Source organism: Aythya ferina (assembly GCF_964211825.1).
Source record: "Aythya ferina genome assembly, chromosome: 27".
NCBI lineage: Eukaryota > Metazoa > Chordata > Aves > Anseriformes > Anatidae > Aythya > Aythya ferina.
Window position 1 is genome coordinate 5,728,445 of NC_140310.1, and position 12,758 is coordinate 5,741,202.

Here is a 12,758-nt window from a genome sequence, read left to right on the forward strand (position 1 = left end):
GATCACCAATGGATCATCTCGAGCCTCAGCTGGGGAGCTGGGCTCTGGAATGCACCTCTCACATTTGCTTGCCTGGGAAACACATGGTGGAATCAGGCCACAGACAGCTTCTTCTGGGCACTGCCCTGTAGTCCCATGTCCCCAGCCAGGTCTGACCTCAGCAGACTGTCACCAGGATGGTTTCTTGTATCTCAGAAAAGGCTGACCGGGTTCTGGGGACAGCCCACCAGCCTGGCAGGAGGGGATCTGGTACACCTGGCAGTCCTTGCTTGAGGACCCTCTCCACCAAACTGAAGGTTTTTTTTTTTTTCTGGGACCTGGCTCCTGGAAGCTGGGCTGCAGTGCAGGGCAGAGGGAAGGAGCTGTGCAAATCCAGTCGCCTTCCTGGGGACCACTCAGAGTTCACCAGCTGAGCTGCACCAAACCAGCTCCAAAAATCCTCATAAACGAGGTGCACAACCCTGTGCACAACCCTGTGCACCCCTAGCACTGCAAGAGGGGAAAAAGCTTTTCCTGCAGATGTTTCCCATTCACTGGGACAAATTTGGACCTGGTATAAGCCAGTGCAATGCACAGAGGAGCTGTATTAGAAATAGCCTCCCATGCTAACACCCAGCTCAATAACTCCTGTCCGACCTGGCGGGGACGCGATGTGATACCCCTTCAATCTCTCAGTCGCTTATCGTGCCAAGTTTGCGAGATCAGGTGAGGTGCCATACAGTGATGGTAACGAAAACCAGCTGCCGGGGAAGCGTCTGGAGACATCAGCAAACTGTCAGGCTCGGGATAAGCAGCGTCTCCGAGAGCACGGAGACAAGATAGCTGCATCGCTGGGAGGGTCCCGCAGAGGTCACCTCGCAGGAGCGGCTGCGGGGGAGATTTTCCTATTAACCCTTCGCTTGGCACCGTGCAAACCCAGATTGCCAGCAGCAAGCTGCTGAACCACGCCAGGCAGCCGAGCCCCCTCCTCACTGCCCCCGCCGCCGCCAGGGGGCAGCGGCCGGCCGCGCTGCGGGGTCCGGAGCGCCGCGAACGGCACCGGGCTGGGCACCGGCACCGGCACCGGCACCCGGCGTCGCAGCGCCCCGGACCCCGTCCCCGTGCCCGCACAGGGCCGCTTGGTCCCCTCGCTCCGCGTTCCTCTGGCAGAAGGGGTTCGCTTATTCTGGCTCCTGGAGCTGACCCTGAGCAACCGCACCAAACGCTGCTCGAAAGCGGCTCTCTCTGCTCGTTGCCTTTCACAGGGGCTGTCAGCGATCGGTGACTCACGGAGAAACCAGCGCACCCGTTCCGTCCTGGGCATGCTCCCCTGGCAGCAGCCACTCAAGCCATTAAACTGCATTTCTGGGAGCACCACCAGCTGCACAGCACAGCACAGGTCCGGCCTCCTGGCACCTCTGCCCGAAGCAGAGCCGCTAGCAAAGGAGCATCCTCCCAAAGGGCCGACGTCGGGAGGGCCCCTCAGCACGCAGCAGGCAGGCAGCCCAGCTAGCAGCTCTTGAACCGGCTGAGTTTAAGGCAGCTCAGGCAGATCTGACACAGCACCCAGTTCTGTCCAAGAGTCCTACCAAAGCTAGGGAGCATAAAAGCAACTTCAATCACAGAAATTAATCGGGAGCCCAGACACAACCAAGCTCCTTAAGAGCTTTAGGTCTGGCAGAAACCCTCCCTGTGCTTCACTTTCTGAACACAGTACCCATTACTTTGGCAGATCAGTGATTTCCAGCATCTGCCTGAGCTGTGAGCTCTCTCAGAAAGGCACTGTCATTTCTCACCTAGTTTCACAGCATTTGCTGTCTTTCCCAAACCAGCAGCTGCATTGTGACACCCTTGGGTAGGGACTTTCCTTTCGTTGTCTTTATCCTTGCATAACAGCAGCAACAGAGCAAAGAGAACAACATCAGCCCTTTCCTGCGAGGAAAGGCAGCCGCCTGCCCAGCTGCGCTGTCACTGCTCATCTCAGGTCCCAGAGGCTTGAGAGAACCCGCCCTGCCCTGGGCACAGTCCAGCTGATTCTGCCTCAGCCAGGCAGCCTGCAGGGCTCTTGAGCTGCTAGAAGCCCTACCCCATCCAAAGACCTTTTTTCTCTTCGGCATCTGCATCCAGCACTGGTGGCATTTGTCCTCAGCCAGCAGGTGACTGAACAGCCCCCAGGGCACATCAAGTCGCATATTGTAACACAGCAACTTCGGGCTTCACTGGAAGCACACTTTTTAACCTCCAGATGCATTTGGGATCATCCAAGGGGCTGCTGCTGGCACAGAGCCTGGTGGTTTGGCAGATACAACTCTAAAGAAAAGGGGGAGGAGGGAACTGGTGGAAAAATGTCCCCTCCAGTCCTCTTGTTGAATTAAACCACATGTATATTTTTAAAATACAGCGGAAAGGAACAACTCTCCGGCACATGTTTGAGAGCAGTGTCTTATTTCAGAGATTTCAAAAAATTAGTGGCTGAATACTGAAACAATATAGCCTTTAGATGGAGGGCATTTGGAAGTGATTAACAAGCCTGAACTCATGCATTCAAAATAAAAAGTTAGTACCTCACGCTGGTAACAACTGTCAGCTACTAAAAATCCAAGGAGGGGGGAAGAAATCAAACTCAATCCTGCATAATCTAATGCTCTAAGCCAGCGGGAGACCACTATCAAGCATGCCAGCCCATGCCCTCCCCAGGCACATCGCCCCAGGCCTCGCGGCTGCCCATACCCCATGCCCCATCTTGCCCATGCTGCGCCCCCGGGGTGAGCAGAGCCCAGCAGCCTCATCCCACGGGAGCTGTCGGAGGGAGCACGGCCTTGGCAAGATTCTGCAGGAACAGGCAATGGGCTAAGCAGCAAGGCTGGGCTTCACAAGGAATTGTCTGCTTCCACTCCCGGTCTTCCTGTCCTTTAAGTGATAAAAAAATATATATATATATATAAAAAAAAAAAAAAAAAAAATGAAAATCTGCCCCAAAGTAGCTGCGCTGCGTCCTGAAGGAAGCCCTGCCAGCTGAGCACTTGGATGTAAGTGATGCAGGAAGGAGCTCACAGTCCCTTTGAACATTAAAGCCTGCTCGGCTTTTCAGTGACTGCTCAGCTGAGCAGCAAGAAACTAAAGGGATCCAGTGCTGTGTCAGTGGTATCAGGATCAAACAGTGGAGCAGAACTTACACCTCCTGCTATAATGCAGAAGCTGCTTCTCCGGCACAGTTCGGAGCTTTCCTGAGAGCACAGCGAGACAGGGCTGTGCATGCTCGCTGCTGCCTTTCTGCAGGGAAGGGGAAATAAAGTAGCCCCACGGCCAAGCACTTAGCAAAAACTAATTGCTCAGTAATGATCTTCCAATGGGCCCATGAAAAATGCTTTGAATTTCCATTACTCCACACATCTGGGCCAGCAGTTTAACAGCACATCCGTGCGTGTGAAACCTGATGAACTGGCTGCAGATGGGTCTGCATGGATGTCGAGGAGGAGATTTCCTGGATCTTGCATCACCATCCTGCAACATCACAGCCCAGCACAGAGGCGGAACAAGCTAGGCTTTACTTTCTAAGCCCAAATGCCCAGGACTCCACTAAGACCAAAGTGAAATCTGGTTTTTGTCCTGGGTTGGAGGCACAAGCTTCCCAATTGCTCTGCAGAATGACATGGGACAGCCAGGAATTGGGTGAGCAGTCAAGCTGCCTGGTGAGAGGCCTTGGAAGAACACAGAAAGGCAGTTCCCGCTAATCCCATCCAGGCAGAAAGATTTTATGAGCTTCTTCTCCGCCTCACCACGATCAAAGACAGAGGGGAAAAACAGACAGGAAATACATTTCTTTAAGAGTCCTGCAGCCATCAGCTGGCAAGACCACATGAACCTGCTTTAGGGCCGGGTCTCCCCTCAGGAGCATCGTCCCCGTTCAGTTTGATTGCACAGACTTGGCACCTACTTGGGAACCAAGCTCCAAGGCCCTGGTTCACAGGCAGATGCGGATTTAGACAGCTGCAGCTGGAGAGGACTGCTGGGTACATGTCCATCCTGCCTCCACACCCAGGGCTGGTGTTCCTGCTGAGGTCAGGGTGCAGCCAGGGCTGCCCACCCTGCCCCAGCACACCCGGTCCCACAGCCCCCATGCACAAGCCAGAGGGGAGGCGGTGGGATTGGGGCAGGATGCCACAGCACACCCCGGCCAGGACAGGGCTGCTCTACATTGTGGTCACGAGCTGTACAGACATGAGCTTCCCCACGTCTCACGTCTGAGACCTTAAAGAAAAATAGATGTTTTGAATTTGCTTCAGTAGAAAGAAACGTTGGTAACATGACCAACATCTGGGAGCTTAAAATGAAACCAGACTGTTCCTCCACTGCAAGAAGTGAACATCCTCGGCACAGGGAGCCTGGCAGCTTGTGTCACATATCAGCAGGGCCAAGGGGACATGCCAGAGGCTCCTGCCCCTGTGCCAGGAGCCTCAGCCTGAGCAGCTGCTGTCCCTCAGAAGGGGACAATGTCCTGGACTGGCCTGCACTTATCTAGGCTGCATTCCCCGTCATGTGCTTTTTCCCTGCCTTAACCAAGATTTGGCACTTTAAAGAGCACCCAGAAATTCATGGCATTATAGAAGTTAGCCCAGGATTTTCAATCCTTCTCATTGCTCTGCTCTCAAGCCTGTCTGCACTGCAGGCTGCTTTGCTGTTTTTTCCTGGGCTAGAGATAGCCAGGAGCTACTGATGGGGCACGTGTTGCCACACACTGCATGCTTCATGCCCACACCACAGTTACCTCCATTTTGCTCTAAATTTCCACTTTTGCCTGCTGCCTCAGAGTTTTCCATTATGTCCAAAGAATTAGACTCTTCAAAAGCTGGCCCAGGGGCAGCCCCATGTTTGTTGTCTGAATGCACTGGGAACAGGAGAGCATTTGCACTTCAGCAAGGAGACCAGCTGCCAGGACCTGGACCTCATGGTATCTCCTGGCATTTGTCTCTTTCCCACTCTCACAGAGAGGAGCTGCTGCCTCCCGTGGTCCCACACATCCCACACCTCTCCCCAAAGATGAGAATCCACGTCCAAGCAGAGGAGCACACTGTGGGGAATAGGTGGTGGTACTGCATGAAGAGGAAAGCACAGAAAGCTCTCCGAGCCAGGGGATTCAGCTCTTGCTAATCTGCTAGAGCTGAAGCATGAGTAGCTTTCTTAGCCAGAAGGCAGTGAACGTATTTCTGATTCCACTCAGGAGCATTCCTGAGCACAGATCATTATTATTATTTTCTTGTTTCTTTAATGGTGTTGAACATGCTCGGAGACCCTTAATCACAGAGGAGATTACAGCAGACTCCCAGAGGGCTAACAAGTCAGCCAAGGAAGGCCAAGAATAGCTGCGCTGACAGCGCTCTGCCAGGCGGCTCACAGCCGGCCAGGAGCAGCCCTGGGGGCCCAGGGGGAGCAGCCCCTCACTGCACCCCAGCGGTGGCTCCCACCACACCATGGGAGGATGGAAGAGGCCAGTGCAAGCCTCACGCAGCGCTGCTGGATGCAGGATGCCCACTCTGCATTCCCAGGCCCAATCTCTGCTCCCCAGGCATGTTCCCCACAGCTGCCCCAGGTATCTGTCCATCCATCTGTCCGTCCCTGCCACCAGCACCAGCTGTGGGGCCAGGAAAGGCAAGGAGGCACCACCTTGGTCCCGTGCCACTCGGGCTATGCAGGCAGGGGCTGCTCGCTGGCTTGAGAGAGGTACTGAACCCCTGCAGCTCTCCTGCAGCCATTCACCTCTTTTAGGAGATTGCGGTGCTCTGAGCACTGTGTTGGGGATAGTCTTCATGTTTGAGCGTGCTGTAAAGCTGTGCTTGTAAGCAGCAAAACATTTCTAAAGGCGCCTCGGCAGGCCATCACAGAGCTCCCGCACCCCAGGTCTGCTCTCTCCAGCTCTGCAGGGCTTTTGTGGGGGAAACACAGGCTGGCTCTTCACAGAGCACACAGCATTTTCCCTTGATATCAATCTCATGATTTATCCTTTAATTTTGTACAAATAAAATAAAAAAGATGAATATTTTAAATGAAATATGTTCCTTTGTATGACATAAGGAATTATGAATTGATAAAGATTTCCTATTATCTTTTAAAATCTACCACGCCAATCCTTCAGCAAGGCTCTACACGTAATTGCAAGCAGATGTCTTTCTCTGCTGACACGTTAAATAGAAGCAGAAAGACCCACTGCTATCTCCCATCAACAATTTGCACCAGAGCAGAGAACAGATTTTCACAGAACAGAACCGCTGGAGGAGAAGGGAGATTAAGTTCCTACAGACCAGGCGTCTAAACAGTACAGCAAAACAAGGCAGCTCGGGAAAACAATGAACTCTAACAGTCCATAATCCCAAAGTAACCAAAAGCTTTTGTGAAGGAAAATGAATTTGCTGAAACCAATCCTGCCGGAGCCCAAAGAGAGTTTAGAGACTGAGGTAATGCGCTGCCAGGGCGAGGTTATCCAGCCGGCAGCCCCATATGCTGGCGCTTCTCACACAGCCCGTACGAGGCTGCCCACCCGTGTCTGTGCTGCCTGGTGGCCATCCCAGGACCTTCACCTCTTCTCCCTCCCGCTAAGCCCGGCAAGGCAGCTCCGAGCTGCTGACCCAGGGCTGGTGTGGCTGCTTCCAGCCCCCCTCTGCCCCCCATTAGCCCTGCTCCCAGCAAGGAGCAGGGGGCTCCGGCCCCAGGGTGGAGGCAGCAGGGCCAGAGCCTGCCCCCAGCCTGCAGCAGAGGCCCTCGGGCCAAGCAGAGTCCCGGCTGCTCCACAGCAGCCCGGGAATTATCAATAGAAGTGGAAGTGACAGGGTGTTTAGCAAACATTAAACCCAGGAAGCTTAAAAGGTCTTTCAGGATTATTAAATAAACATTTAGGGTGAGTGAGAGGGAAGAATATGAAATGGTGAAGAAATTGTAAACACTCTGGAGAAGGCGGTTAGGGGCTACAGTAATTCAGCTGGGCAGCACAATGTTTAATAATTAAAGTAGTATCACCCATAATTATGCCTCAGCTCTCTGGCAGGTATTAACTCAGGGGGAGACACTTTTATAAACATTTAGCCTAGTATTAACATTTTATTGAGACCATTTAACATTAAACCTTACACATGCCATCTTGGCTGCCCACCATCACCACAAGCTTCTCTCAGACCCGGGCTGGCAGCAGTCCCACAGCCCCAGCCCCACACCACAAGATGCTGAGAAGGTCCCAACCCCACAGGTGCTCAGCTGAGCCCATGTCCCAGGGTGGTGGGGCCAGCACAACCCTCAGCACCACGCACGCCCTGTGCTGCTCCGGCAGCGCTGCCCCCCACCCTGCCGCACTACACCCCTTCACGGCTCCTGTGAGGGTTCAGCTTCCACATCCCAACATCTCCCAGGAGTGCGAGCACCCCCTTAGTGCTACCCACAGAGTTTCCCAGCAGCAGCTTGGGAAACCCGAAGTAATGGGATTTTATTTGGTATGGAGCTTCTTGCCCAGCAAATAAACCCATGGCTTTGACTTAAAATCAAACCTGGGTCTGCAGATGTGTCCTTCCTGATGTGCATCATATTAGACACCATTGCCAAAATTAATGACCCTCAAAACCAAAAAAGCCTAGCATTCATCTCAGTCAGTTTTACCCTCAGAAACAGGGCTTGAGATTAACTGTTACTCCCTGATTTAAGCCCACTTTGAATCACACATGGCCACATACTAAATTACCCTGGACCTTCCACAAATAAGCTCAGTCTTCTCCAAGTCCATGATCTACCCCTGCTGTGCAACAACTAAGGAGACCATCTGGGCTGCGTGTGATCACCACCCTGGAGGACAGCTGGTTTAAAGGCACCATTTTCTTTGGCTAAAGGAATTGTAGTTCATTCTTTGTGTAGTCTAATGTAGTTATGAGCACTGTACGTGAGAGCCTATGCACGTGCTTGCCTGCCTGCCAAAGACAAATGCCCCAATCTCTCTATTTCTTTTCAAGAAACAGTGGAGACTTGCTCTCCACAATCCTGCTGGGGCTATGATTTATTAATACACAGCACCACCCCTTCTAGCAAATTAATCTCTCAACCACAGTAACAACTCAAGAGTTTGGTGAAGTTCAGACAGATAGTGAAGCTCAAAGGCATAGGTTGCAAACAGTAAAACGCTCCCCAAGCTGAACTAAACAGAACAATTTTAGTGACTATACCAATGTACCTTCACATTTAGGATTCCTGGCAGTGGTATAGGACCAGCAAGGGGAACCCAAACAAGGGCACAAGCACCCAGAAAACCTCTGTCAACATATCTGTTTTTGTTATCTTCCTTTCTTCTTACTCATGAAACACTCCTCGCTGAGGCAATAATGGCCCACCAGTAGCTGTTCTGTGGCAGCTGTCTGGCACATGGACTGAGGTCTCAGAACATCCCATTCTGGCCATTAGGACCCATAAACTTGGATTAGCGTGGACAAGAGCCTAGAGGAAAGAATTTCAGTGCTGCACAGTGCAGGACAGTGCAGGACAGGGCTGTCGCTGACAGCAACCCCATGAGGGACACCACCTTGGCAGGAACCCTGCCAGCAGCAGGGACAGCCAGAGCACAGGCTACCATTTAGGAAGCACTTTGTGGTAGGGCCACTTGGCTTCTACACACAAAAACAGGCAGTTGCACACCCTAGGGTGAGATTCATGGGTGCAGCTGGGACAGGCAAGCCAGAGCGTCCTCCCCAGGCACACCCCAGAGCAGGGCAGAGCACACCGCGGTCACTTTGTGCGACGTGACTCACAGCCATCGCATGCTGCTTTCTGTTGCTCCCAGCAGATCTCTCTTCTGTAAACTGGGTCTGATGCATGCAGTGCAACCACAGAGGGTCTCAAACCAAGTGGCTCCCTGCATGTATAGGTGGGAGCAGAGAGCCGGGTCCTGTGACAGCCAGAAGCCCCAGCCCATGCTGGCTGCCATTAGGTATGGCTCCTTCCAGCCACATCCTGGTTTTCCTCCGTCTCCTTGCCAGAGCAATGACTTGGCAACCATCTCCTGTTTGTCTCTGAAGGAAAAATGTTCCCGACACCAGCAAATTTCCAGGCTGTGCACATTTCTGCAGAAAAGCGGGACTGTTTGCTGATTGCTTGCGGCTCTCTGGATCTTGGCAGGCTGCAAGCAGCACCCACTGTGCAGCCGAGTGCTGATGCCCCGCGCTGGCAGCAGCAGACAGATCCATCACGCCAATGCGCCGCAAGGAGACAGGGCCAGGCCTCCTGCGGGCTCTGGCGGTCGCTGGCACCTCCTGTGCCCCAGAGCCAGGGGCGCAGCAGACCCCACGCCAGCGACGGAGACAGCATTCTTGTGGCAGGCGGCCGGTCCAGAGGAGATTCCAGCCTCCGCCGGGAAGGTCTTGGAACAAAGCTCTCATTTTCCAAAGGCTGGGAGGCTTCCGCAGCACAGTCGGCCACCCTGACAGGTCAACCTGCAGCTCGCCCTGTGTGGCTCTGCTCGGGGAAGCTGCACGCTGCAGAGCCCCTGGGCCCCATGCACAGGGCGAGAGGTCTCAAGTGAGTGGAGGAGGCAGCCAGATCCCCTGCTCCCCTCCTGAGAGGGGCATTCAAATGCGGATTGATCATCTCTGGACTATCAAAGGGGGAGCATGATCAGGGGCTCAGGTGGATTCAGCTGGGAAATAAGAAGCCTGAGCCCTTGCAAAACAGACTTCTAAGGCACTTGCAAAAGATCCTGGAAGACTTTTTCCCCTACTTCAACTAATAGAGGATTTCTGTGCAGCAGGGCAGTTGCAGCATGTACAAGGCTTGGCTGGGCATTGCTCAGCTGGAATGGAAAAAAGAGACTGTGCATCAGGGAATAATGGTTTCCAAACACAGCTCTGGCCTTGGGGTGGAGATTGGCTTTAATTACGTGCGTGTGCATCCTTCCTAAGGGTCATCCAGCACAGCTCACTGAGAAAGCAGCAGCCACGGAAACACCATGCAGTGTTTTCCCTGTAACATTACTGGGGCAGGAGGAAAGGGTGTTTCTGATGCTGCCCATGGATGCACTCATAACCCACAAACCCTTCCCTGCCCACGCACAATGTGTCTGCAGGGCAGCAAGCTCCCAGCTCCTCGGGGACAAGTGATGCCCATGCAAGTGCAGCTGCTCAGGCAGGAGGCAGGAGCAGGGTGAGCAGAGCAGCACTTCCCACGTCTGCATGCCCTCCCATGGCTCAAGGCTCACTCAGACAGAGCTGGGAGCTTGCTATTCATTTATCCTTGATGGATCTTTTTTCCACAAAAGTGTCTGAAAGGAAAGGAGCCATTTCTCTCCCACTTCCTGTTCTGTTCATCATCTCAGGACATTACAAGCTCCCTGTTTGTGCTCTGAACATCTCTCTCAGGCTATGCTTTGCGTGGCCACATGAAGCGAGACACCCTTTGCTTTACGAGGTTGGAGCATAAACATCCTTCCCAACTGTGAAAAAAACCTACACAGCTCTCTACCACTCCTGTAGGACATCAGATCCTCAGTCAGAAGCATGAAGAGAGACAGTTGGCATTTTGCAACTTCAGGCTGCATCAGCACATGTCCTAGCAAGGGCTGAGCACCACCAAAACAGAGGAGGGCTTTGATGGCAACTGCTGTTAAACGCTGCCTGGAGGGCAGCAGCACTGCACTAGGACCAGGTAAACACAGAAAGCCTTTTCCCTTCCAGACACTGTCACCAGGCTGCCAGAGCAGCTGGGGCACATCACCTCCCTGTCCTGCGCAATATTAATAGAGCTCCACATCAGACACACCAGGCTGGTATCTGCTCTTCTCCTGGAGAAGAAATCCTCCCTAATTGCTCAGCTGCTCTTTCCAGCCACGCATTCCCCAGCAGGGGTCAAAGCAGAACACAGACTGCCAGTGACATAAAAATTAATTGTGGGATAGATGATGACTTTTGTATAGCATAAGAAAAAACGGTATTTGTTTAAAACTTAACTACAAACTAAAGGCCAGAAACTCAATTAACAGGCAATACTCAACAGAAAGAATGCTAGAGCAAATAAGATAAACATTATTGGGAGGATAAATTGAGTCACAAGAGGATGATATTTAACTTTATGCAAGATTCATACTTTAGACAAGCCCTGAGCAGGCTGTTAGCAAGCCTGAGCACCCTTGTCCTCCCAGGTTAGTTGCTGCAACCCTCAAACAAGTTTGAAGCAGTTTTTTATGGGGGACAACACAGGCATGATAGATGCACTGCTGTGCAAGACCCAACCATCACCAAGTCTCGTTCTCAGCCTCTTGAATAGAGAGATTCATCTCCAAGTGGACAATGGGAGCCTAAAATGAAGTGCTTTCAGGGATCAGCAAAGATCTGAAGTTCTGCCCTAACTTGAGGCATTTCTTTCCACCACCAGCATTCAGCACACAGCATGTTCTGCCCAGTCCTAACACCACTGAAAGCATTCACAGACAGGGGGTACACAAAATAGACCTGAAATTCAGCCCCTATTTGTTATACAGAGCAGAGCCTTGTAAAGCAAAAGGCTGATACATCTGACTGGAGATAATACAGGCACAGCACAACACCCCATGGGCAGCACATTCCCCTCCTCAGGCACCCCACGGTCCCCAGGCAGGCAGAAAGGGACGCTGTCTCCCAGCAAAAAGAGGCGCGTCTCAGACTGAGATTTACTTGATCGCTGTAACATAAATAGAACTCACGATAGCAATCAGTATTTGAACCAATTCTAGCATAACACACATCCTCAAGCTGCACAAATACCAGTCTTTCTGCTCCCAGGGACCACTAAGTCGGCAGATACCCAACTTCTGATTTAAGCGTTCTTTCATGCTTTCCTATATTAATGAGTGTTTGTTTGCTCCTCCACACAAACCTGCACAAGCAGAACTCTCATTTCACACATCTTTTCCCCACAGTTTACACTTACCACATTTCAAGTCTCAGTAACCTTCTCTTCAGGGAGAGCAAAACAGCTACGAGGAGAGCAAACACACACATGCAACAGTCAGCTACGAGTCTGACTTTCTACATGAGAAAAAAAATACTCCAGGAATTAAGAGTTTTCTTTTCTAATCAAATGTTACCAGAAGCTAGTAAAAGAACTGCTTGTAAGTTTTTGATAAACACACAGGCTAGTAAAAGAACTGCTTGTAAATTTTTGATAAACACACAGACTACCTTCCCGCACCTCTGCAAATTTGATGTTTGTGCTTTAATCCATAATTCCAGAAAAAAAGCCACAGTGAAACCCCAGCAACAGGAAATCATGGAGAAGACAGCTCAGCCTTAATCCTGGCTTCACCCACCCAGCTACCCCAGACACCAAGTCTGAACCATGAGGAAGACAGCAGGGCAGAGCTGCTGGCCTTATCTGCTCTCACAGTCACATCACACTGCCACTGGGGGTGGTCTCTGGCCAGAAGCAGCATAGGCTCAGAGCTCCCATTTCCCCCAAGCTACCAAACCTCTCCCATGCACCTGCCCCCCAGCCCAGGCTTTAATGCCTTCACACCAGCTGGTTGGTTCTCAGATGATGGGTGGGTGATTACCTTGATCAAAATGATGCATTGGTGTGAGCTTCAGGTAGCTGGTGTGTAACACGGACATTTAGTGGGGAACAGCTGTGCTGCTGAAGTACTGCCCAGCAGCAGTGGTCTGACCACAGACTTTTCTGTCTCCGACACTGTGAATCTATGGTTTAAGCTTTTGCATCGTTCCTTGCCAGGCAGCAGTGGAGATATGCTGTCTCACACAAAGACAATGCGCTGAGGCCCTCAGATG

General features: G+C 52.1%; 1 protein-coding gene across 22 annotated transcripts in view; it reads right to left on the reverse strand.

The window, feature by feature from the left end:
- ZMAT4 (zinc finger matrin-type 4) overlaps nt 1-12,720 on the reverse strand; it is a gene marked incomplete at its 5' end in the record, with an annotated part of 144,550 nt that extends 131,830 nt beyond the window's left edge. For 8 of the 22 annotated variants that reach the window (XM_084499342.1, XM_084499345.1, XM_084499341.1 and 5 more), the window contains one exon: nt 11,905-12,020. Of the gene's footprint in view, nt 1-11,904; nt 12,021-12,165; nt 12,264-12,526 lie in introns of those variants that run through there. The other 14 variants (XM_084499343.1, XM_084499351.1, XM_084499344.1 and 11 more) reach the window with 10 other exon arrangements.
- Nucleotides 12,721-12,758: the final 38 nt, after the last annotated feature.